Source organism: Pinus tabuliformis, chromosome 3_1, assembly GCF_031772625.1.
Source record: "Pinus tabuliformis cultivar Carrire ecotype Pingquan chromosome 3_1, CPIR1, whole genome shotgun sequence".
In the NCBI taxonomy this organism is placed as follows: domain Eukaryota; kingdom Viridiplantae; phylum Streptophyta; class Pinopsida; order Pinales; family Pinaceae; genus Pinus; species Pinus tabuliformis.
Genome location: NC_142301.1, coordinates 986,743,679 through 986,769,277, shown reverse-complemented (window position 1 = coordinate 986,769,277; position 25,599 = coordinate 986,743,679).

The following is a 25,599-nucleotide window of genomic DNA, read 5'->3' as shown; positions in this document are numbered from 1 at the left end:
GCTTTAGTTACCCAGACATATTGAATAATAGAAATGACATAGAGTAATTTTTCCACATCCTCATCCTCTTTTTTGTAGATGATTTCAAAATCATAACCCAACATATTAGTGACCCATTTTTTCTACTCTTCCAAAGATAATATTTGTTACAAAAGGTATTTAAGACTATCATAATCTGCTTTTACTTTGAAATTTCTTTCCGTTAGGTAAGGGTGCCATTGATTCAAGGCATGTAGTATTGCCAACAATTCCTTCTCATAAATAGTTTTATGTAAATAATTTCCCTTGATTGGATGACTTTCAAAAGAAATGGGTCTCGCTTATTTCATTTAAATAGCACCAATTCCATTTCTGAAGGCATCACATTCCACCATAAATGTTTTTGTGAAGTCTGGAGAAACTACAACCAAAGCTTGGCACATTGCCTCTTTAAGATGTTCAAAGGACTTGTTTTCTTATGGAGTCCAAACAAATTCAACTTTCTTCAGTAGTTTTGTTAGAGGTGCTACTATTTTCCCATAATTCTTAAGAAACTTGTGATAATACCCTGTCAACCAAAGAAATCCTCGAAGATGCTTTAGGGTTTTGGGGATTTTCCATTCCTTGATGGATTTAATTTTGTTAGGATCTACATTAACACACTCATGAGATACAATATGACCCAAATATTCCACCTCTTGTGACCCAAAGAAACATTTGGAGATTTTTGCATACAATTTTTTCTCCTCCAATAGTTTGAGCACCCTATCAATATGTCGAACGTGATCCTTCCAAGACTTGTTGTAGATTAGTATATCATCAAAAAATATTAACACAAATTTTATAAGGAGGGGTTTGAAAATTGAATTCATCAAACCTTGAAATGTGGAAGGTGCATTAGTAAGGCCAAAAGGCATGAAAAATTCATAATGACCTTCGTGAGTTTTGAATGTTTTTTTAGAATATCTTCAGTATTCATTCTAATTTGATGATATTCTAAACGAATATCCAACTTGGTGAAGTAAATTTCTCCATGTAATTCATCCAACAGTTCATTAATGACAGGAATGTGAAATTTATCTTTAATAGTGAGCTTGTTGAGCTCCCTATAATCCATATACATATGCCATGATCCATCCTTCATGTGTACCAATACTACTGGACCAGAGAAGGAACTTTTTCTAGATTGAATTATACGTGCCTCTAGAATTTCTGCAACCATACATTCAATTTCACTCTTTTGGGCATAGGGATATCTATAAGGTGTGATGTTTGGAGGAACGCCTCCTAGAATCAAGTGAATAGCATAATCATGATCACGAATAGATGGGAGGAATTTTGGATTCTCAAATACCTTGGAATAATTATCCAAGATTCTTTGTAGACCTAGATAAATAGATGATTTCAATATTTGAACATCTGGTGAGGATAATTGTGCAATTATGCCACATTGTTTCTTTCTTCAAAATATTTTTCATGCCATTAGAGTTGATTATCTCCCCTAGTTTCCCTGTGATTTCCCTTAATCCAATTTCCTTTCCTTGCCAGAAAAATTTCAAGAAAAATTCTTGAAAATTAAAAGCTATCATCCCCAAAGGTTGTAACCATTAGACTCCTAAAATAACATAATAACCACCCATTGGAATAAAAAGAATTGGACTATTAAATACATATTCCCCCATGGTTAGTTTGATATTATGAAACTTCCCTGAGAAATTTATAGTTCCTTCATTTGAAACCATCATTTCAAACTCTGGTGTTGGATATAGAAAACAATTCAATTCCTTGGCTATCTTACAATGAATAAAATCATGGGTTCTACAGGAATCGATGAACAATATTACTTTTATTTTCTTGATATATCCTTCTATCTTGAGAGTTTGAGGAGTGTTAATTCCTGCCAATGGATTACAAGATATGGTAGGATTCATTTCTTCTTTCTCTGTGATTGTTTCTTGGTGTATATACTCTTCTTTTGATGTTTCTTGTTCCTTTTCTTACTCGTCTTCACAATCCATGTAAAATAATTTATTCTTAGTACACTTATGATCCTTAGTATATTTTCTATCACAACTGTAGCAAAGGCCTTTTTCTCTTTTTTCCTCTATTTGTTGTGGTTTCAACCTTGTAGGTTGTGGGAGGCTAGGAGAAACAACCCTTCCATTTTTATAGTTGTGAGTGGTAGACTTCCTTGTTGCCATAATTTTTCTTTCAAATTTTCTTTCCACCTTGAATGATTTCTCCAATGAATTAGGTTCCCAAACTCGAACCTCATGTTGGATTTTATGCTTTAAAGTCCATATGAAGACATCGATCCTATGCTTTTGGAAAATAATTTACCTTGATATTGAATCTTTAGAGGTCCTCAATGGGCTCTGCCATTGAGCCCTTTTGTTTGACATTTATCAATTGGATAATGAAGGTATTCTCTTTGTATCTCATAATATGCTACTAATTCTTCCGCAAAAATTATTTAAGTGATAATTGATTTATGAGAACAAATCCATTGATACCACACAAACTGGTCTTGTTCTAAATATGAATATGTGATGCGTACCTTTTGTGTGTGCAGTGCATCATGTAGATCAAAGAATTGTTCCATCTGTAGTATCCAATTTACCAGATCCTTGCCATCAAATTTCCTGATATTTATCTTTGGAATGCGGTGGGTCTTAAACCCAATATTGGAGTCTCTAAAATCGTAATTCATATGCCTTTTGTCGTCATCTTGATTTTCATGGGTTACCTTGTTACAACTAGGAAGCCTTTCTTGCAACAACTTTGTCAAACCTTCCTTCAACCCTTCCATCTTGACATTCACCATTACTCCCACGGTTGATTTTAAAACATCCTTAAAACCTTCCACGTCCCTTTTTATTTTTACTTCTAAACCATGCATCTTAAAATTCATCATCACTTCCAATTCATTTTTGGTTACTTTTTGAGACGGAAAAATTTGTTACACTTGGTCTCGTAATTTTGATATATCATGTTTCATTTCTTCCTCTTCTTCATGAATCAAAGTAAATATTTTTGGATGCTTACTAGGTGTATCCATTTTTTTGTTTCGAGGCATTTGGGAATTAAACATTGATATCTATGCTTCACTATTCCCTCTGAATCACTTCAAATTGACTTTTCAAATAAAATTTATGCAAAATTAAAAGAAAGAATTACACACCTTTTTCTTGCTTTTAGGAGCTCGATATTGAAATTTTTGTATCTATATAATTTTAGCCTCCCAAGGTCTGAAATTTCATCTTGTGGTATCCCTCTAAGTATTCTTTCCAATTCGACAAGTCAGACCAAGATTAGATTTTTCAATAAAAAGTTATGCCAAATCTCCCATGGTAACCTAATTATGGACTAGTTTAGTAGAGAGAACTTGTATGGGATGCCATGTGTCATTGTTTCAGCCTTCAAACCTAAAGTTAATAAAAACGAAACTCCAATCTATGAAATTTTGGATACTTATTATGAGCTTCAAATCCAATGCTCAAAGATAAAGTTATGATGATTTTCCTTAGGTATCCTATTTGAGGCTAAATTCTAGAGCATGCCGAAGCCCTAACTTCTTCGGACCATATCTCAAAAAATATAGTGAAAAAAATATGAAATTTTTATAGGAAGTTTAAAAGTATTTTTGATCCACAAGGTTGAAATTTCAACATAAGAAGCATTGTAGAAAAAACTCTATAGCAAAAATTCCAAGACAACCTGTTTGAAGCGATGAAATCCTAGAATCCAAAGCTCTTATACCAAATGTTATACAATCATATCACAAAATAGAATAAAATATAGATCGTTGACTTGAAAATTAGCATCTTCGAGGGGGAAACCTACTTTACATCACATTAATGAACAATATTTAGATGATACAAATGATAATACCTCCATGGTATACATAGGAGTCTAAGGGGTCACAATATAATCAGAACCTACATAACAATAATAATGTAAGGGCACAACAACAATAATAATGATCTTCTATGGGCCACAACAATAACAATATGGGGGATACATGGGCAGAAAAATAACAATAAGGGAGCTTCACTATTAACAATAAGGGAGACTACACTAGTTTTATAGGGACTTAACATTTATCAATACTTTAATCATCTAATATGTAATTCACAAGACGCAAGTATTGAAAAGTAATAAAATAAGATTTGATATGATAAGATCTAATGTTTTACCTATCTAAGGAGGGGAAAAAATGCACATAAATAGTTAGTAATGAAAGTTTGGATCTAAACAAGATTGGTGGAAGCCAAGAAGCCAATTGCTCAATGTGAAAATGACAAAACACACCAAAAAAAATGGATGAGATTTAGCAAACATGATATTCCTCAAATTTACTTAAAAAAGGTCAAAAACACTAATTATAAAACCAAATCAAGCTTTATATTCTTAATACCTTATTTGGATTACCTATCGCTAAACATACCACTCAAGCATCGAAACCAAAAAGGGAAATTTAGACAAAGTAAAATAGACTCAAATCAATTAAATTTAATGATAGAAATGGTTTTTGAGTTTTGTCCAAGAGGTATTTAGCACTCTAAACCTTCAAGAATCTTTAAATGAAATCAAATTAGAAATCAAACACTCAAACTTTAGCAAAAAAGGCCTCCAATAGTCAGCATCTCCCTCTCAAAGAGGACAATAGGTGATTAACAGGGTAATATCATTTTGTTGCAAGGGACAAAGAAAAATTACTAAACAAATATCACTTTACTAGAAAGGGGACATAGAGTGATGACTACATAAATATCACTTTATTAGCAAGGGGACATAGAAATGGAGATTCTAATTGAATTTTATCAACCAATGAAGCTCAAAGTTTTAGATCTAGAAGTAGATATGACCCACAAAAGACACAAAGTGGATAAAAAACAATATCTAATACTCAAAGACAATAAAAATCAGGAAATATCAAGAATTTAAGGATAAATGTAGAGGGTTTCCCCTAATGGAGTTTCTAGTTTTATTAAATAGATTCCCTATTATTGACTAAGAGTTTAACAGACTATAGACCTGCCCTAGACCTATATAGATATATATATAATCATTCAATATTTTCCATAGATATAGATTCTTTGATGCATTGATAGATAGAGAGGTGAGGAACGGGGATTGCATACCTTTTACCCTTGAATTTTGATGTATAACTTAGTTGATGCAACTACTTGGAACACCACTCCCACTCCTAGATACATGTTCCTAGCTACTTACATCTGCATCCTGCACACACCATAGACAAAGAATCAAAATATCTTACGAAACAAATAATATATGCTAGATCTAATATTAAATTTCCACGTGAATCCAAATTCACATAGCAATTTGGAATAAGGTATTGAAATTCACATAAATGAATATGGTATGCCTACAACATGTACTATAGCAATAGGTGTTATAGAAAAAAAATTATATGGGAGATGTGATGAAAGTGTTAGAAAAATTATGACACAGGTGTTATATAAATTCATGGGTGGTATTACAATGACTATATCACACTGAGAGGCATTATGGAATTTTTTTACATGTGTTAGAGAAATTGTAGCCAATGTTACAATAATTCTATGTTAGGTGTATGATGGCAACATAAAAATGAGGGATATTACAATAATTATGACTATTATGAAACTTGCACATTAAAAATGATAAGAACCAATAACTATAGTTCACTTTGTGGGTGAAACCTCCTTTTATAATGAATACAATGTATAATAACAATTTTTATGATTCTAAGAATATGTCTCCTTAGTGTATATATAGGAGAGAAAGGGTGTGCATATAAAAAAATGGTACAATGGAATATTCTAGCATACGTAACAATATAAATGTAATCACTTAATATATAGATATTAATAATAATTTTAGAGTTAACATGGGGCTTATACATGACTTTACACACCCCTCCCCTTCAAAAAAGTGTTGTTCTCAGCCCCATATCGGGTGGAAAACACAAACAAGGTGGAGGGCGATGGTGACCCCATTGTCACCCCAAGAAATGAATGTGGGAAGTGTGGCCACGAACCTCCCTCATTTAGATGAGACATGGAACATAAATCCACAACTACCGCAATTACAACATTGATTGCAGTGAAATGATGACATACAGAGTAGTTAAGGATTCACCAAAGGTTCTCGATGGTATAAAAGACATACTTAATATGGAAGTTAGTATTGTGAGGTCAATGTTTTCTTTCATTATGTATTAGTACTCCTCTATTTTACTTGTTGTAGTTTTTTCTTCGAGAATTGACAATCTTAGAGTGAATCAAGGGAATTATGTAGTGTATCATGCCCAGTTTTGAGGCATGTATTTGTTTGTAAAGCTACTTTTAAAGTTTCTACTAGTTCTTATCCTGTTTTGACCAGTACAATTCGAATGAAAAATCTCCTCTACTATTGTTGTTTTGGTTTCCAAGATTGTAGGATACGAGATTATAAGGATATATTCTATCTATATAACACTTTATCTTTCGATATGAAAGGAATTTAGTTTAAAAAAAGGTGTCGGCTACAACACTTGACTATTAGTGGGTGTTTTTGCATGAACAAATCATCTGCTCATGTTAGCTCTTCCACTAGTAGGTTCTTCCATTTAATGATATAGTTAGTAATTACTTCCATTTTGGTAGGATTTTTTAATTATTATAGTATGATATTTACTTCTTCATTAATCTCTAGTAAAATATATGAACTAGAATCTTGTCATTGATTACCTTCTTTAATTAAGAAACATGGTAGATTGGATGTACACATGAAGGTGGAGGCAAATCCAACTTGTAAGGCATACTTGCAATCATATGAAACACATTATAGGGGTCATAATAGCTTGGTGCTAATCTATTGTCCTTATATTTTGAGGGACATATACTTATGGGTTTGTAGTCTCACAAATATCCAATCCCCCATTTCAAATTCCCTTTCAGTACAACACTGATTTCCTTGTTGTTTCATCCTATTTTATGTTATAACCAAGTTGTGCTTCAATAGTTTGAGAAACTCTTATTCGTGCCATCTTTGGTCCTCTATTGATTAAGCCTTTAAATTTTGTTTCAAGGGTAATGTGATGGATGGAATATGATGAAGTATGGAATGATATTTTGTACCACCATTATTCCAAAGGAAATAACTTTACTCATTATGCATGTTTATCATATGAAAATAAATATATGTCCTTCTAAACATCTATTCACAATATCATTTTTTTACATAAAATTGAGGATGGTAAGATGAGCTATTATCCAATTGGATGCCCAAACAGGAAAATTATCTAGTCCAAACTTTTTCAGTGAAAATTGGACCTCTATTTAGTACTCCTCTGTTTTACTTGCCTTAAAATTATGTGAAAGAGAAAAAAAGTGGCCATACTTGTCGCTCAATCTACCTCTACCATACTGAAACTATTTTATGTATATTTTGGTAAACTTGTAATAAAATATAGATACCTGAGGAGGATGAGATTTGCAAATTTTTTCTTTCAGTGGCTAGGGAAACCCCAGCCACTGTTGAAACTTGTAATGAACTTAATTGAATCCATGTATAATGTTTTGCTGGTTTGTTACCTATGATGAAGTCGAGTTGAAGGTTGATGTTTCCTACTCACGTTCGGGACTCTAGTCTGTGGTTTGATGCCATCATCACCACCTCTTATTCACCTTGCTGGTGTGGCTCTCTCATGAATATTAAGTATTCCTCATCTTCTTTCTCATCGATTGGCATACATCATATTTCCTACTCGTGGTCATTGTGTGGGTTTTGGGGGAGATTTCCATCGTGTACTCATAATTCTGAAGCATTATGTCAGTCACTCCTCCATGGTGTTTCTGATTAAATTTAGGGAATAGCATTAGCTCTGTCAAATGTATTCTATGTCCAGGGTTTCTTGCTAGTTTCAGTGTTGGTTTATGTCGTTAGAAAATGGTATAGTGGTGTTTTGTGAGCTCCATAATGGATATATTTTTTTTTTCAATTGATCGCCTGAGTAGATTTTTGAAAAGAGTGGAGTCAATTCCCTCTCTTAATTTGGCGTTTTCTTCTCCCATGAAAAAGAATGTGAAGTCATTAAAGGAAAGAGGGTTGATTGGTAAGTTTACTGCCTTTTGCCTAACTATAATTTTGTTGGCGAATGGGTTACTGGTAACTAGTTAAATCGTGAACCCATTGGTATTTACTATTGTGGAAATTGGTATTATGCTTTTATTTTTGAAAACCAAGAGGATAGTGATATGATCTATAGGTCTGGGCATTATTTAATGGGTACAAAGGAATGTTTCTCACCCACTAGTCTTTGGATTTCAATTCCATGAAGGGAATTTCTTTGAACTAGTGTAGATCATATTGCCATATATTCCCCTTCTTTTCTAGGGTGAAGGTATTTTCAAGGCTATAGGAGATAAATTGAACCAATTTATTCGTTATATGGAAAATGGTAATAACTTCTCTTATGCTAGAATTTGTCTTAAAATATATTTTTCAAAACGTCCTCCTGAAGCAGTTCAACTTAACTTGGATGGATGGTCCCACCTTCAAGCCCTAAATTATGAGTAACTTCCCTTTAAGTGTAATTTTTTTCATGAGCATGGATACTTTGGAAAAATATTTCCTAAGGCTTCATCTTCGCAGCCTTAAATACTTTTCCATATTGTCATAGTAATGATGAAAAAGGAGAATTCAATCTAGTTTCAAGAAAACAAAAGAATCATTTGTCTAAGAACATGCAAGCTAGTAAGCCATATTCTCACCAAAAACCTTCCTCTAGTAATAGATATGAAGTTCTGGATTTACCTTAAGGAAAGAGTCATAGATGATGAGGTTCATGTTGATCAACCAGTTTCAGATCCATTTTTCATGGGAAATGAGGCCCAATTGGATCATCCAATAATATTTCAAGAGTATTGAAAGAATAAAAGGTGTTTCTCTGAGAGAAAGACTTCCTTAACAAAATCCCTCTTCTAGAGAAGAAAGAGGATAAAAATGGGACATAGAATACCCCCTTAATCTCCTTGTTATTTAGATGTGTTAAATAATAACCATTGTTCTTTCCCTCCTTTAGTAAGAATCATGAATGATCAAACTAAGAAAATCCAAAAATATGATGCCGAGAATTCTCTTGCCTTTCATGGATCTAATAGCGAGTTAATTTCTCTCAAATATTAGAAATGTTTTATTTCTATGGCATCATGTGTAAGTAGTTTGTTAGAATTTACTCAAGTTCTCAAGAAGTTGTAGGTGCAATCTTTAGAAGGTCTAGTATTGGATACCCCCCCCCAATTTTTCTTTTGTTGGGTGGAGGTTGATTTTTAGCTCCTTTCCTCTTAGAATCATAGATTTTTGTTTGTAAAAGACACTCCAATGTACTTGCGGTGTCTTCTAGGCGTAAATTTTTATTATGAATAAAAATTATCATTCTCGATAAAAAAGAAAGATATGTAATAAAATCCATTGAAGCTTCTTCCCAATGTCGGGTTGGTACCTCTATTGGTTATAGTAGCCCTAGGGTCTTCATTGTCTCTCCCTTATATTGTTGGCATACCACACATTTAACCACAAAAGTTTTCACATATACTTTAATACCTTCCCCAAAAAACAGTTCTTGATCCCATAGTATGTCTTCAAGAACCCTACACATCCTCCTAGAGGATAAGTGTGCAAGTTGAAAAGGACCTTCTATTTCAATTGATATTTATTACATAGGTATAATTAATCTTGATTCTGCAACATATCATTCTTACAAATAAATTTTTCTATTACATTAGGGTCCTCTTATAATTGTTGAATGATCTTGCATACATTCTCATCTTGCTTACATTCTATCTGTGCTTCTTAACCCCAGTCATATTGTGGAATGGAAATAATGCATAGTAAAATCTTTATGTCTTACTCTTTGCTTGAGATTGCATCAACCACAACATTTTTTTCCATTTTTGTAGATAATTTCAAATTCATAACCCAACACATTTGCAAGCCATTATTGTTTCTCTTCTAAAGATATTATTTTTTCTAAGAAGCATTGAAAAATGTCATGATATTTTTTACTTTCAAGGTCTTCCTATTAGTTATGGACACCATTTCTTAACTACATATAGTATAGCCAACACTCCTTTTCATATATGGGTTTTAATAATTACTTTCCTTTAAGTTCACTACTTTCAAAGGAATTGGGTCTTCCTTCTTGCATCAAAACTACAACATTTCCATCGATTGAGGCATTACAAACCACAATAAAGGTTTTTGTGAAGACAAATATCATGAGGATGAGAGTTGTTAGTATGAAAAATATTATTATGTGTACAAAAAATGCTTCACTTAAGTCATTGGTGACAAGTCTTGGCTTCAGGGGGTTAGAACCAGGTTCAAAGTTAGCTACGCTAACCAAAAAAACCTTTTATCACTAGCCCTTTTGGCAATGAGCTACTCATGCAGATCACAGTCTCGCTTGAGGCGATAATTGGGGATGATGGAATCAATTTTTCCACACCCATAAGGATATGGAGCGTGGATCTTGACTTAGTCTTACACACCTATAAATCTATTACTATGCTACATGATTGTGCTTAATATTATATCGAACCCACTCTATTCATACAAAAAGACTCATTTACGGATCTAAATTCTATCTACTGTGCATAAATCAATGGACCTTAACTATAATTAACTATAACAACATTTATATATTAATTTTGATCTTATATTTTACTGCATAGCACAAAAGTAAACAATAATTGCATGAAGTAAAGTACAAAATGTAAGTACATAGGTATGCCTTCAAAATATTATTTATTATCTTCATATATTCACAATTATAATCCTTCTTACTCTGCACACATAGTTTCAGACTTACCAAGGTCTCCATGCACACAACAGCAGGAGCCTTCCCCTTAGCTCTAACATAGAAATATATGACAATTACAGATCCAAAAACATCAAAACATATCCATCAATTTGTTGAATTACCTTTCACTTACTAAGACAATCCTTTATATATCTTTTTCCTCTTACAATACCATGGTCCAAAAACCATGGGCGGAGCTAAAAATATATAAATTGATCCCATCCTTTTACAAAATAAGGGGTTTTGAACCACCCTAAAGACCCTATGATTGCTAAAACACTATGCGAAACTCACGTTTCTCCTCGAAATGTGGGATCGTTACAAAAATTTGACCTAGGGAGACCCTACCCAACAACAAGTGACCCTAACAACAATATGTGGCCGCTTTTATGCTTCAGATCTACATTGAAACATGATAAACCCTTGCAAGAAAATATGTGATTCAAGCCCAAAACATATAGGAGTAAAAAAGAGAAGTGTAATAACCCAATAGAAGATGTTAAATGAATTATAATTTTATTGAAAAACTGGTGAATATTTACAACATGGTTTTATAAATCCCCCTCCATGGGATGGGTCCTTTTGATGTCCTTATGCTTCATAGGTCTTGTTCTTCTCTCTCAAATATGCATAAAACCCAAAAGTAAGATGGAACTTAAGTGGGAGCTCAAATGTGATAAGACGATAGTGGTGATGATGATAATGATCATGGTGAAGAATGAATGGAAAACCCTCTTATCCATAACAAATTATTGAACTAAATTAGGAATTGAAGAATAATAAAATGTTATTGACCAAATAAAAAATTTACCCGTTATGAATACTTTATTATATTTTTTGGATAGGGAAAAAATATTCAAAATGGTGAAATATTGTCCACGGGGTGTTGGATAGATCGTGATTGGGTGCCTTGTTAAGGCACTCCTTGATGTGAAGCCACTGGTTCAATTCCCTCCCCAATTGGGGTGATATTCAACATGATGAAGATGTAGTTCTACCAAACTTACAAAAAAAATGACCAATACCTTGATTTAAAAAATGGTTGAAGTAATTAACAAATATAATGATTTATTAATCACTTTGTGAGCATTAAGAAAAGTGTGAATTTGAAATAATTATTAAATTATGGTTTAACAATTATTCCAAAAATATGAATAAGGAATAATAAACAAATGGTGATTTATTTAATTATTTTAGGGTGATTTAGTCAAATGTGTTAAGAAATAATTAAAAAAAAATGATTTAATAATTATTTCTAGAGAAAAATAAATAAATAATGATTTATTCAATTATTCTCATGGGGGTTTTTATTTTGAACATAAATAACTTAATAAAAATGGTTTACCAAATTATTTCCTATAGTGAAAGTGATTTTACTATTGTAAAATTAATTCTACATGGTGTATTTCGATCAACCTAGTTAGAAATGGCTAGGTGATCTTTTTTTAGGTGATAACAAATTCCCCCCAATGTATGAGCATCTGGAGAAAATAGTATGACCAAAATACTTTGTAAGTTACATTTCCACGAGACACCGAGAGAGAGAGAGAGAGAGAGAGAGAGAGAGAGAGAGAGAGAGAGAGAGAGAGAATTGAAAATTGCAAGGAAGGACGGAGGAATGGAGGGGGCGAGACGTACTAAGCAGATATAAATCTCCTTTTATTTTGGAGTACATGATCTCAAATGGTATGGCGAACAATGTGGGACTGAGCTACAAAGTACATGATATGTTGGCATCAATGGGTTGTAATGTGATACAATAATACATTTAGTCCCATGTACATAATGTTCCTGGAAAAAAGAGGCCAAGATTGAATACAATGATAGTTGAGTAAATGAAATAGCATGCCCCTGAAGATGAAATGGTGAGGGTGAATCACAACCAAATAATTCATGTTGCATAGGAAAGGGTGTTGAATATCTGAATAAGACATGCATGATGTGGGTACTGCAAGCGGCAGGAAATGAGCCAGTCAAATATATGGAACTACGTCTAATGTTGGATCATAATCAATTGTCATTCGGGCATGTGGGGGGGTAGCTAAATGGCCACCCCCTCATGAGTTCTAGAACATCTTACACACATCCAAGAAATAATGGTACCACCTTCTATATCATCGGACCATCAAGTGTACAATTCTTGACTATGTGATAATTAGTTGGAGTCGAGTACATGAGAAACAACCAAGTCAAAGGGAAATGATGGTTCCTTTGCTTGATCTAAGGCACCTAAAAATGATGAAATATGGAACCAAGGTACACCACCCTCTAAACCAGTCTCCTAGAATAAATGTGTTGAAGTCGATAGAAGAGGGCCTACCAAAGGTGAGGCAATCAAAATTCCTCAACAAAGGAATGACGTTCATAACAATGTGACTGATGGACTCACCACAAATATGATGATAGAAGGATACAAAATTAGAGGCAGATTAACGACTTCCCTTTTCAAAGATGGATATGCATTGTTACACTAAAAAATGTCACCATGACTACTTACAGTTAGTATGGCTCAAATCAACAGTCATGCTACCCTCTTAGGCAAGTCTTATGCCTCTGCTATCCATCTCAAACTCAAAGAAGAGAGAAAGTCTTGTAAAAAATGTGTTTATCTCTGGGGTCGCAGGTTCTCTCTAGCCTTACCTGCGGGGACGCTCACAATGTTCACAAAAGTTGCGTCCTTGGACGCTCTGTATGTTAAGGGACAGGTGCGTCCTTCTGTAAAAGGAAAAATGCGCGAGTTTCATCTTAAAAAAGTTACTTGTGGTTACTTCTAGAACTTTCTAGAGGTCGGTTTGATGAAATGGATGCGCCTCCAGTTGGTTCATGTATCCCTATTAAGGAGGAACTTATCCCATCAATAAGGGAGCTATCCCACCCAAAGAGGGGGATTATCCCATTGATGGTGGACCTGAATAACCTCTTTACAGCACTATAAATAAAGACATTGAGCCAGAGGGAGGAGAGGTTGGAGCTATACATTTTCTTTGGGTAAATGCTGCAGGAATTAGGACTCCCATTTAGAACCTTGTGAGGAGAGATTGTCTTTGCTTGATTCTACTTGGAAGTGGGTGAGCTTTGTCAAAGTAGAGGAAAACCCTTGATGGACCCTGGGAGGAACTTGCACAACACCAAGGCCAGGTTGTAAGAGTTTCTTTGTTTCGTTATTAATACAAACTGGTTTATTTTTCTCAATAGCTTGTGTTAATGAGTTATTTCATGTGTTCCTTGGTCTGCATGTTGAATATATGTTTTATTATATGAAATGCAAGTGCTTGGTAATTGTTTGATTGTTTGTGGTTGCAGGAATTGACTTGAAGGAGGAGCTCATCCGGATCGGCAAGGACGGACTACAACAACAGCATTTTGGAATAAGGTAAGCCTAAACACTTGTAGTTTTCATGTTTTAAAAGGTATATTTAGAGAAAGATCACTCCATTTTGTCTTGTTTGTCGCTAGAGAGTTTAGACTCCTAGGGAGGTCAGTTGTGTCCGCACAAACGACTTTTTCCGCCACGACAAATTGGCGACTCCGCTGGGGAATCCATTAATGAGAAAGTCTTTTCCTTTGTGTGAACTTTGCTCTGAGAAAATCATTTTTATTTTCTGGTTTTTGACTGTGAGAATTAGTATTTGGGTGGCTTAGCTTTAGATTTAGTTAGATTTGGTTTTTCTTAACTTTTCCAGAAGGACGCACCCTCTGAGTACTGCACAGTGCGTCTTTGGACGCGCTGTTGCCGTTTGCACAGAGCGGGCCCGCACCTGTTATAACGGGTTGCCTGCGTCTTCCTGTAAAATTTAGGAAAATTCCATTTTTTGCTTTAATTGCTTTTAGATTTTGATTTTTCTTAGTGTTTTCTGCCCAGATCCTTTAGTACCCTGTCAAAAATTTTCACCTGAACTTGTTTTGTGAGCTTTGAGTGTTTTAGTGGATTTCAACGAAGTTTAGGCCTAGGGTTTGATTTTTCAATAGGTCCTGTAGTGACTTTGACGGTAGAAAGTTGTCCAGCCTTAGATCTCTCTGGTTAGTCAGCCTTCTTAGAAGTCGGGCCTGTCGTAAAGTCTCCTTGTGTGAGCAGCTTGCCATTTAAGTTGTTTTGGGTCAAATTTCGAATTACTTGTTTATAAAGTGTTGATTTCCATTTTACAAAAGAACAAAAAGATTAGAGTTTTGTTTTGACTAGTTTTTGGTTCTGCAATAAGCTAGTCCTTGATTTGATTGTGATCAAGTAAAACACCTTAGAATAATCATTGTTGGTTTTGGCCTCGTTAAGATTGCTTAGAGTAAATTTACCTTTTAGTTTGCTTATGAGTGAATTTTCGTAGATTTTAATAGTTGTTAAGATTGATTTTTGGTTATATTAGATTTATTTGCTTTATTAAAAGAAAAATACAAAAACATCTTCTTTAAAAGTCTTGTTTCAAGTAGCTTTTTGTTTTTGAAAGAGGAAAAGAGTTTTTCGTGCATGTAAAGAGCGGTCATGTTTTTATGCTTGGAAAAGACAAACGAATTGTTTCTTTGATTGTCTTCAATTAAGAAGTTGCTTTTATAAAGATTGCATTCTCTCAACTTTTTAGTTAAGCAATTCATCGAAAAAGTAAAGTAGTGGGTAAATCATCCTAGGTGCATTTTGTAGTGGTTTCGAGTCGAGTCAACACACCACTGGTTTCACTTCCATCACCTTTTGACTTAAGAAACAACCTTAAAAGTAACGCTTAAATTAAAATCAATCTAGTAATTTTTATTTTTCTAGGGCTCTGAAACACCAACATAGCTTAGGCTAGGGTCTTGGAGTAGGTGAGTACTTAACTCTCCAAGACTACAAAACCAAACAGATAGTTTATCTTGAGTAGATTAAATCCAATTGTTTCAGTTATACTCTGGGAAAGCTCCTCTTAAAGGAGAAGCACGAGCTCGTGTCCGAACCAGTGAGGGGATCATTCCCCCCTCGTTGGGAACGACGCCAGACAGTACGTATTACAAACGGTAAACCTCGGATTAACCATTGTCGAGGAGCCAGGGGTCACTTATCGGTAAACCTTGGATTATTGTCAAGGAGCCGGTAAGGGGATTGAGCTTGTTACTCTGCCCTTGCGTGCTGTCGGAGTTTAGACTGTTCCCCCAGGTGTAATTGTTGTGATTGGTAACTTTAGTGACCATAATCTTTAGGGTTCTACCGAGGTGACGGTGGAGGGAAGGTCCCACTGTACCTGGAGCAGACGTCGGTTATACTCACTTGGATTTTCCGGGGGTTCACTTCACTTCGAGACGGTTAAAGTGGAGGAACTTGTGCCGGTCTATTCATTAAGCAGGTTGCCGGGGTAACTGTTCCACCCGCCATTTCTGTACTGAATCCTGCGAGGTTGGGCCTAATCACCAACTAGCGCTTTTGGTCCGGAAGACTACTGTTTGTGTTTGGTTTGACGCTCTAGATTCTTTAGGCGTGTGCTTCAAATTTGTTTGCTTCTTTAGAAGACTTTAGGTGGTTTGATTTGAAATTTTTACTTTGTTTTCGTGTGTTGTAGTTAAAAATCTTTAATTGTGGCGGAATTACCGAGACAGTCCCGTCGACTTCGGGGCAAGTCTCCTGAGATTGTTACCGGAATAGATTTGTTAAGAAAACTCCGTAAATCGCGGGGTGAATCTCCTGAAGACATTCCGGGTCAGTACGAAGGGTTAAAGGTCCTTGTAACTCCTCCTAGTGACAGTAGAGTAGGTTCACCTGAAGAAGGAGAATCTTCCTTGGTAGTCCATCCAGATTACCAAAGTTTAGAAACAGGTTACAATCCCGAAACTGTTACAGTTTCCGAGCTTGCTGGTAGTTTTTCATCTGCCAGTGAAACAGGCGAAGAACCTGAAATTTCCGAACCTGTTACTCCAACTTCTAGTGTCCCTGATTCACCGAGAATAGAAAGAATTATCACCGAAAATCTACCTTCTGGTTTGATTGCTATAGAAGAACTTGCTCCAGAAGAAGATATAGGTGTCTCTCACCTTGAAGGTCAACTTACTATTGATCTAAGGGAGCGTGAATCCATCTTTTACAGTCCTCCTAGAAGTACTTCTTGGTACCTTGCGTTAACCAATTTTTTAGACAACTCAGTCGGTTTTTCTACACCTCGTACTCCTTTTCCACCTGGAGGTATTCATACTCCTGTAAATATGTCTGGTCAGTCGTCCGTGTTTACACAAAGTCCTGAATCTTTTTTACATGGCGGTCCTTCTGTTCCCACTGGGTATCAGTCACTTTCTGGTACCTTTGCGGGGGCATCTCCTCAACCCATTGATCATGGGTTATTTGCTGGAAACAGTGGTAATATACCATTGGGTGTAGGAGACATTTACATGATGTCAGGTTCAGTTCCCGTTTCCCAACCTCAAGGTGGCCAATTACCGCCCGGGGGGCAACCGCAGTTAACGCCTGGGGGGAAACCTCAAGGTACACAAATCGTGTCTGGGGGGCAACCTCAAAGTCAGTATGTACCTATGGTGCAATACTTGCCTCAAGGTCAACCTCAGCCTCAATATGTACCCCAAGGTCAACCTCAGTATCAATATCAACCTCAAGGATGGCAACCCCAAGGATGGCAACCTCAAGGGTATCAACCCCAAGGTTATCAACCTCAAGGGTACCAACCTCAAGGTCAAGGTCAACCCCAGTATCAGTATTTACCTCAAGGTTATCAACCTCAAGGTCAATACTCAAGTCAAGGTTATCAACCGCCTCAAGGTCAGTCATATGTTCCAAGTATGGGAACTGCACCTTACAATTATCAATCCTACCCTCAATCTGGTTATGGATCTCAGTATCCTCAACCTGTTACGGGTCAGTACCCTGGAATGTTAGTGTGGGATCCATCACAGGGTCAACAGGTGTTGCAGCCAAGTGTACAGATGGTTCCTCAAGCTGGACAACCCGTAGTTTCTGGTCCAACCCAGCAACCGCAACCTGTCCAGCCAAATGTTCAAACTTCTGTAGCTTCGGTAGTTACTCAGCCGTCAATTGCACCTAGTACTCCATCTCAAACGGCTGCTGCAACTACCGCTACATCTACCATACTTACTTCTGGAGTATCGACGGCTCCAGTTTCTACTGTCCCTGTTACCACACCTCAGACATCTTTACCGTTGTCTGGATCTACGATTCAAACCACGGTCCAGATGCCTGTAGGTCAGCCTGGTATAAGTACGGTTGTCACTACTCAACCTCAATTTGTTCAACCTCCGTACCAGGGACAGTACCAACCTGGGCAAGCTGTCCAACAACCGGTTTACCAGTATCAACCGTATCCTGGGTACACTTATCAACAACCTCAACAACCCCAGTACGGTCCGGTTAATCCTGGTTTTCCAGGAGGATATAATATCCCAAATGCGACTCCTGTTCCTAGTTATCCTGGATATCCTCCTCCTGGGGCTGGTATTGTGACCCAGAGTTTTAGAGATCCTAACCGGCAGTTACCGTTTATTGCAACTTTGGATTTACCCGACTTGACGCGCCTAACGAACGATCCAATTCAATATCTTCAGTTCTGGCCGCCAATGCCAAATAAGTTGCCCAGCGATATACCCAAGTTCGAAGGTAAGTCTGGAGAGGATCCGTCCAATCATGTGATGACTTACCACCTCTGGTGTGCTTCGAATTCTATCTCAGATGATTCCATCCGCTTACGTCTTTTCCAGCGTACACTCATTGGTCTCGCGGCCAAGTGGTACATTGAGTTACCACGGGCCTCTTTTTACAACTTTAGCCAGTTAGCTACCTCGTTCTTAACTCACTTTCAGTTGCCGGTCAGATACGATAACGGCACGGAGTTATTAACTTCACTAAAACAATCGACGTCCACGTATATTTCTGATCACATTCATGAGTGGAGACGTCGAAGGAGATTAGTGAAAGTTTTTATCCCGGACCAAATCTTAGCTGAATGGTTTGTCAAATCATTATTACCGAAGATTACTGAAGATGTAGCTAAGGCCGGAGTAGTTACTGAGGAGCAAGTCATTGCTCAGGCACAATACCTTGACTTAGTTTACACTCAGTCGGGTACGTTACACGAGAAGATTCCGGATCTTCCAAAGTCGAATCAAATCGCTGCTGCTCCTTCGGGATCTCATGCCGCTGATGGTATGATTGGTATCGTGACTACGAAGAGCAAGAAGAAGTCTTCCAAGGCTTCAACTACTCCAATTATCACTTTGCCTGATTCTCCGACAGGAGAGTCTTCTCCTGAACTCACCGCCGACATTCACGCTGTAGAGTCATCTACGGCCAAACCAAAAAACGGTGGAAAGAAGAAAGGAAAGAAGAAGGCTAAAGCAGACAAGGCTCCAAAGGAGAAAACTGAAAAGTCGGAAACCAATGACGAAAAACGCAAACCTCGATATCCTTGTCTTATTTGTGAAGAGGATCATTTTACGAGAGATTGCCCTCATCGGGCCGAGGTTGTAAAAATAGTCAAAGGTTCTCCCACTCCTGCTGTGTTAAAAAATCCATTTCCAGAGCAGGAGAATAAGATGATAGGTTCTTCTTCGAATGCCAGTGAAGAACCCATTTTGATGATGTCTCATGTGAGGATTGCGACTCGATCGCAAGATTATGGTAGTAAGGCTCCTGTTGATGGCAAGGAAGCAGAATCTTCTCACTCTAACCCATCAACCTCAGCTCCTGGTTCCGATCCACTACAGATCGAAAAACCTAACCCAGACTTAGTGATTAAGCCGCCCGCCAAGGGTGTACTTCGAAGGTCTGCTTTCAATCCACATGCGAGAGCAGCCCAGAATTACAACATTGTTGAGGACTTAGCTGTTTCACCTTCAGCAATGTCGGCACTCGAAGTGCTGCAATCATGCCCAGCACAACGGAAATTGCTTTTGTCGGCTATCGGAGCTGTCGATGTTCAGGACCCGAACCTAATGATCTTTGATCTAGAAAATAGTACACCACGTCTCCCCCATCAAATGGCTTTCCAAATTCCAGTGATAGTCAAAAACAGGCCTATTCATCGGACTGTGATTGATGAGGGAGCTTCTACGTGTATTATGTCGATTCAATGTTGGAGATCGCTTGGTTCTCCTTCGTTGAACCAATCCCCCACCATCCTTAAGGCCTTTGATGGCCGTGGGTTCCGTCCGTTTGGTATTCTACAAGAATTGCCTATAGGGGTTGAAGGTAAAACCGTTAGTCTGGATGTGGAAGTGGTTGATGCCCCTCTAGACTACAACCTTCTTTTGGGTCGAAGTTGGTCATATGCTATGACAGCGGTCGTTTCATCGGTCTTCAGAGTAATTAAGTTTCCACATAACGGTAAGATCGTGACTATTGATCAGCTGACATACTTTTCATCCGACCCAGCCTCTTCAGAGAGTATCCAGCATGTTGGTAAAACGACAATCCCTTATAGGGACGTTGGTGTAGGTTTAGTTAAGGATTCCGGTTTACTGGGAACTTTTCCTCTCCCTCCACTCAGCGCAGATCCTTCGTTTGCAACCATTCATATGATTACATCAGAAAACATTATTTATGATGATCCTTGGTTCGTCCCATCTGACTCTGAGATAGACTCACTCGGTGATGCTATGCCTTTGAGTCCATATGAAATTGCTTATGAAGCTCTCATGTCTTTTACCGACTTTCATTCAACCGAAGTCGACCAAATGAATGTGGTCAGTGAAGAGTCACTTTTCACCTCACCCTTAGAACGGATAACGTTTCCCGAAGTCGTGTCATCTGACGAACAACTTCGCGAAATCCTAAGTGTAGATGATCTACCATGGGAGGATCTCCATCACAGATCTTCGTTTTTACCTAAGGATGATGCATTTGAAAATGATTTTTCATCTATCTTTACCGCTGAATATGTCAAAGACGCTCAGGATCCAACGAAACATTCTGATTCAGAGTTGAATTTAGGGAATATTTCTCGTACTATTCCCATTGATATTTCAGTGAAGCCCGGAATCGAGGAAAACATTCATATAGGTGCCGCATGTACTGAAGAAGAAATCCAAACTTACAAGGCCCTATTCCAAGAATTCCGCGACGTGTTTGCCTGGTCTTACGAGGAAATGCCGGGAATTGATCCTGCCATTGTTGTTCATGAAATAAAGACCTACCCGGATGCTAAACCCGTCCGGCAACGGTTGCGTCAAATTCACCCTCGAAAAGCGGCTGCGATTAAAGCAGAAGTCGAAAAGCTGTTGAAAGCAGGTTTCATTTATCCGATCCCGTTAACGGATTGGGTATCGAATATTGTTCCGGTCAATAAGAAACAAGGAACAATAAGAATCTGTATCGACTATAGGGATATAAATCGAGCTTGTCCAAAAGACAACTATCCTACGCCTTATATCGATCAAATTATTGATGATTGTGCCGGAAGTGAAATGTTTTCCTTCATGGATGGTTTCTCGGGCTATAATCAAATCAATATTCTACCTGCCGACCAACCAAAAACGGCATTCATTTGTCCATGGGGGACATTTGCTTATTGCAAGTTACCTTTTGGGCTTAAGAATGCCGGGGCCACTTTTCAACGGGCGATGTCTTATGCATTTCATGACATCAAGCACATTGTGCAACCCTATCTCGATGATTTGCCTGCTCATTCTTTACATCGAGCTGATCACCTTGTCCACCTACGAGCAATCTTTATGAGGTGTAGGCATTATCGAATTCGGTTGAATCCCCACAAGTGTGTTTTCTGTATAGAAACAGGTCGATTGCTGGGATTTGTTGTTTCAAAAGCCGGCATTCGCGTCGATCCCTCGAAAGTCGAGGCTATCATCAAATTGCCTCCTCCTTCGAGTTTGCGCCAACTCCAAAGTTTGCAAGGGAAAGCGAACTTTTTACGCCGATTCATCCCAAACTACGCCGAGGTCACTAAAGGTTTTACACGGTTGTTGAAACAGAATGCACAATTCTTTTGGGACGAGATTGCCCAACAATCTTTTGATGCACTTAAACACGCGTTGACCCATGCACCGTTATTGCATCCTCCCAACTACAACCAGGACTACTTCTTATACCTCGCAGCTTCGCATTCCACCATTGGAATGGTGTTAGTTCAAGAAGATGAATTCGGAGCGGAGCATGTGATATATTATCTTAGTAGGACCTTGAATCCCACTGAGCTAAAATATTCGCATGTGGAGAAATTGGCCCTGGCAGCCGTTCAAGCTGTCCAGCGTTTTCGTCACTACATTCTTCTCCGCAAAACTACAGTTATTTCGGATTGCAACCCTATGATTTATATTTTGACAAAACAACTGTTAGGGGGCAAGTACTCTAAATGGATTGTTATCCTGCAAGAGTTCGAAAAGTCCAAGTCTAAGAAATCCTTAGTTTTTGCGGAATTGATGTGTGATTTCCCGAGTGCTGACACAGAGACTGTGGCAGAGGAGTCCATTGCGGACAAATCTTTGTTTCTTATCAGTACTGTAGATCCGTGGTACGGGGATATAATCATCTATCTCCAAACCCAAACCTTTCGGCCTGAAGCTTCCAAAGCGGAACGTCGAAAAATTCGGTTTCAATCCCAGCCATACAAAATTATTGGAGATACACTTTATCGCCGGGGGGCAGACTTAGTTTTTCGACGTTGTTTAACTCATGAAGAGGCTGAGAGGGTTTTGAATGATTGTCACTCTGGAGCATGTGGCGGTCATATGTCTGGGTATGCCACAGCTCAGAAGGTGTTGCGCGCTGGCTATTTCTGGCCGTCTATGTTTAAAGATTGTATCATTGCAGTCAGGAAGTGCCACAACTGTCAAGTGTTTGATCGCAAGATGCGCGCTCCACCTGCTCCTCTCCACCCTATAATTGCCGTTGGTCCATTCGCCAAATGGGGTATCGACTTTATTACTTGTAACCCTCACTCGGCCGGGGGGCATGCGTATATCATCCTTGCGGTTGATTATTTTACTAAGTGGGCCGAGGCGATGCCTACATTCGACGCAAGCGGCAAAACAGCTGCAGTTTTCGTATTCAATCATATCATAACTAGGTTTGGTGTCCCACAAGCAATCATTACTGACCATGGGAGCCATTTTCGAAACGTCATGATGACTGAGCTTACAAGCCAGCTTGGTTTGCGCCACGATAGCTCTACTCCTTATTATCCGCAAGCCAACGGTTTGGTTGAGTCTATCAACAAAGTTCTAGTTATCATGATCCGACGAACCATTGGTGTTCATCGGTCGAATTGGCACAACATGTTATTTTCAGCGCTATGGGCATACCGAACCTCAGTGAAAAATTCAACAGGGTTCACTCCTTTCCAGCTAGTTTATGGCTTAGAAGCTGTGTTACCCATTGAATGCGAAATCCCATCACTTCAAATGGCTGTCGAATTACTTCCAGCTACTTCCGAAGAGGAGAAACGTTTATTGTACTTGGCTAAATTAGATGAGACTCGACGTGACGCTACATTGGCAATCGAGACTCACGCGAAACGAATGAAAGCTCAGTATGATAAAAATGTAACCCCTCGAAGTTTTTCGGAAGGAGACCTAGTACTATTATATGATCAAGCTAACGATAAGCTAGGTGCTGGAAAATTCGTTCCCATGTGGCATGGGCCCTACATTGTAAAGCGAAAGCTAGCAAAAGGGGCTTATGAGCTAGTTGACTTTGATGGGGACTCTTTGGGTAAACCCAGAAATGGACTTTACCTAAAGAGGTATTATGCTTAAATGATGGGTATGGAGAAATTTTTAGATAGGTTAGATTTTCTTTCTAGCTAGCAAGTGTGTTAGTTTAGTCAGTGTGCTTAGCTTAGAGAGTGTGGTTTTTCGTCGTTATTCTGGCTTATCTTGGTTTTACTCTTGATATTGCAGATGTCGACGCCTCTCCAAACATACATTGGATTTGCTGATGGTGCTTGTCGTAGTACACGGAATATCTCTTCCGCAGCTTGGGTTATCTATTCGCCCTCTGACGAGTTAGTTTCTATGCATGGGGTAAGCCTCGGTCAAACAACGAACAACATTGCAGAATACAGTGCAGTGATTGAATTATTATCCGAATCTATTTCATTTGGAATTCGACGTTTGATAGTGAGGTTAGATTCTGAACTTGTTGTATTACAGCTTAATAGAGTTTATGCCATTAGGAATCCTGTGTTATTAAGGTTGTTTTTGAGAGTGCGTCTCTTGGAACGTGAATTTGATTACATTGAATATCAACATATTCCAAGGTCTTTGAATACATTAGCAGATGCAATTGCTTCTCGAATGTTGGACAGACATTTACGATAATCATGCAAGTAAATTTAAAAACATTTCATCACATATGTTAAACAAGATAAGCCGGTAATAGTGATATATATAGATAGAAGTGTGTCAAAAAATATATACATCGTCTTCGATCATAGGTTGAAAACACCTTATGATCGGCAAAATGATAGTACAAAAAGTCAAAATGTCACATGTGACTACAAAAGTGACTAGTCAATCACTGGTGGTGCTCTCTGTATGACACCACTGCGCGGGCTACCTTACGCAAAAATCTCCTAAACGGTCCAGGGACCGCGACTACGAAGCGCTGAAGCCTGGTAGGAATGTCATCCATAGTAGTCTCAGGTATATCTGCCGTGAGACGCTCTAGATCATGCTCCAACTCAGCTAGTACTTCTGCAGCCGCGTCCTGTGGGGCCGGTACCGGTGCAGCTGGATGTAGTCTATCAAAAGGCCGGAGGTTGGCTGGACGCTGTGGACCAACATCTGCATTTTGAAAATTTTACTGTTAGTTTTGAGACGATATATATGAAAAATAAAAAAATACATAATTAGAGAACTTGTGAAAATAAAAGTACCTCTGTCATCCCATTGTTCTCCCGGTGGAAGAACCATGTCCGGATCACCTCTAAAATCCACTCCGGCATACGGAAAGTCCTGTATCGAAAAAACCTGGTCCTCTAACCAGTGAAAGTAACTATCTGAGAATCGAACCACTGTCGCACCCTCGTCAGGATGCCGGGCCATCACCGCAACCCATCGTATCAGCTTTGGCTCCCGAGGACCCAAGATATCAACAGTGAGTTGCTGAGGGATCAGCATTGGAACTCTCTCCAAGGCAAAGCTCACGACTAGAGGCCCATATCCAAAAGTCTTTAGTCGTCCGTTCTTTGCCTTGGTCAGTTGGCTCTTCATATGAGCCGACACAGCTTCACACCAGTTGAAAATGGTGCCTTGGTAACAGTCAATTGCCATCCGCATTTGGGATCCGGAAGCAATGTGTAAAGCGGCCGCGCCGCAAATTCTGGTAACCGTGAACGCTATGACTTTGAGTTCAGGCAGAGTGATGTGTTTTATCTCTATGCCTTTTGAATGGTGAGCCCCAGGTGTGCACCACTCGTCGCGGAGACTATCAAGGGATTGGCCACCCGGCCTAGTCCCCGCAAGACTGAGTTGCTCACCTCTGTTCGGCAAGCCAGTGAGAAAGTATACATCCGAGGGCTCTATCTCGAGCTGGTGCCCTCCTATGTAAAAGCATTGTTCTTGAACGTTCCATCGCTCAACCAGCCATTCCAAGAATCTTACCTGGCCCCTCATGCCCGGTATGGTCCAATATTTGTATAATCCGCATGCTCTTAGGGCATCCAGGGAAGGTTGATGATTTATTGCAACTTCATCATCCTCTACATGCTCTCTTTCTCTCCAATCTAACATGGTTAATACCCTGCACATCAGAAATAGCAATTAGAAATTGATTTGGGAATTTTTGGTAGTTTTTTGAGGGAGTTGGGGTTTTGAAATGCGCACTTCTCGGAAGA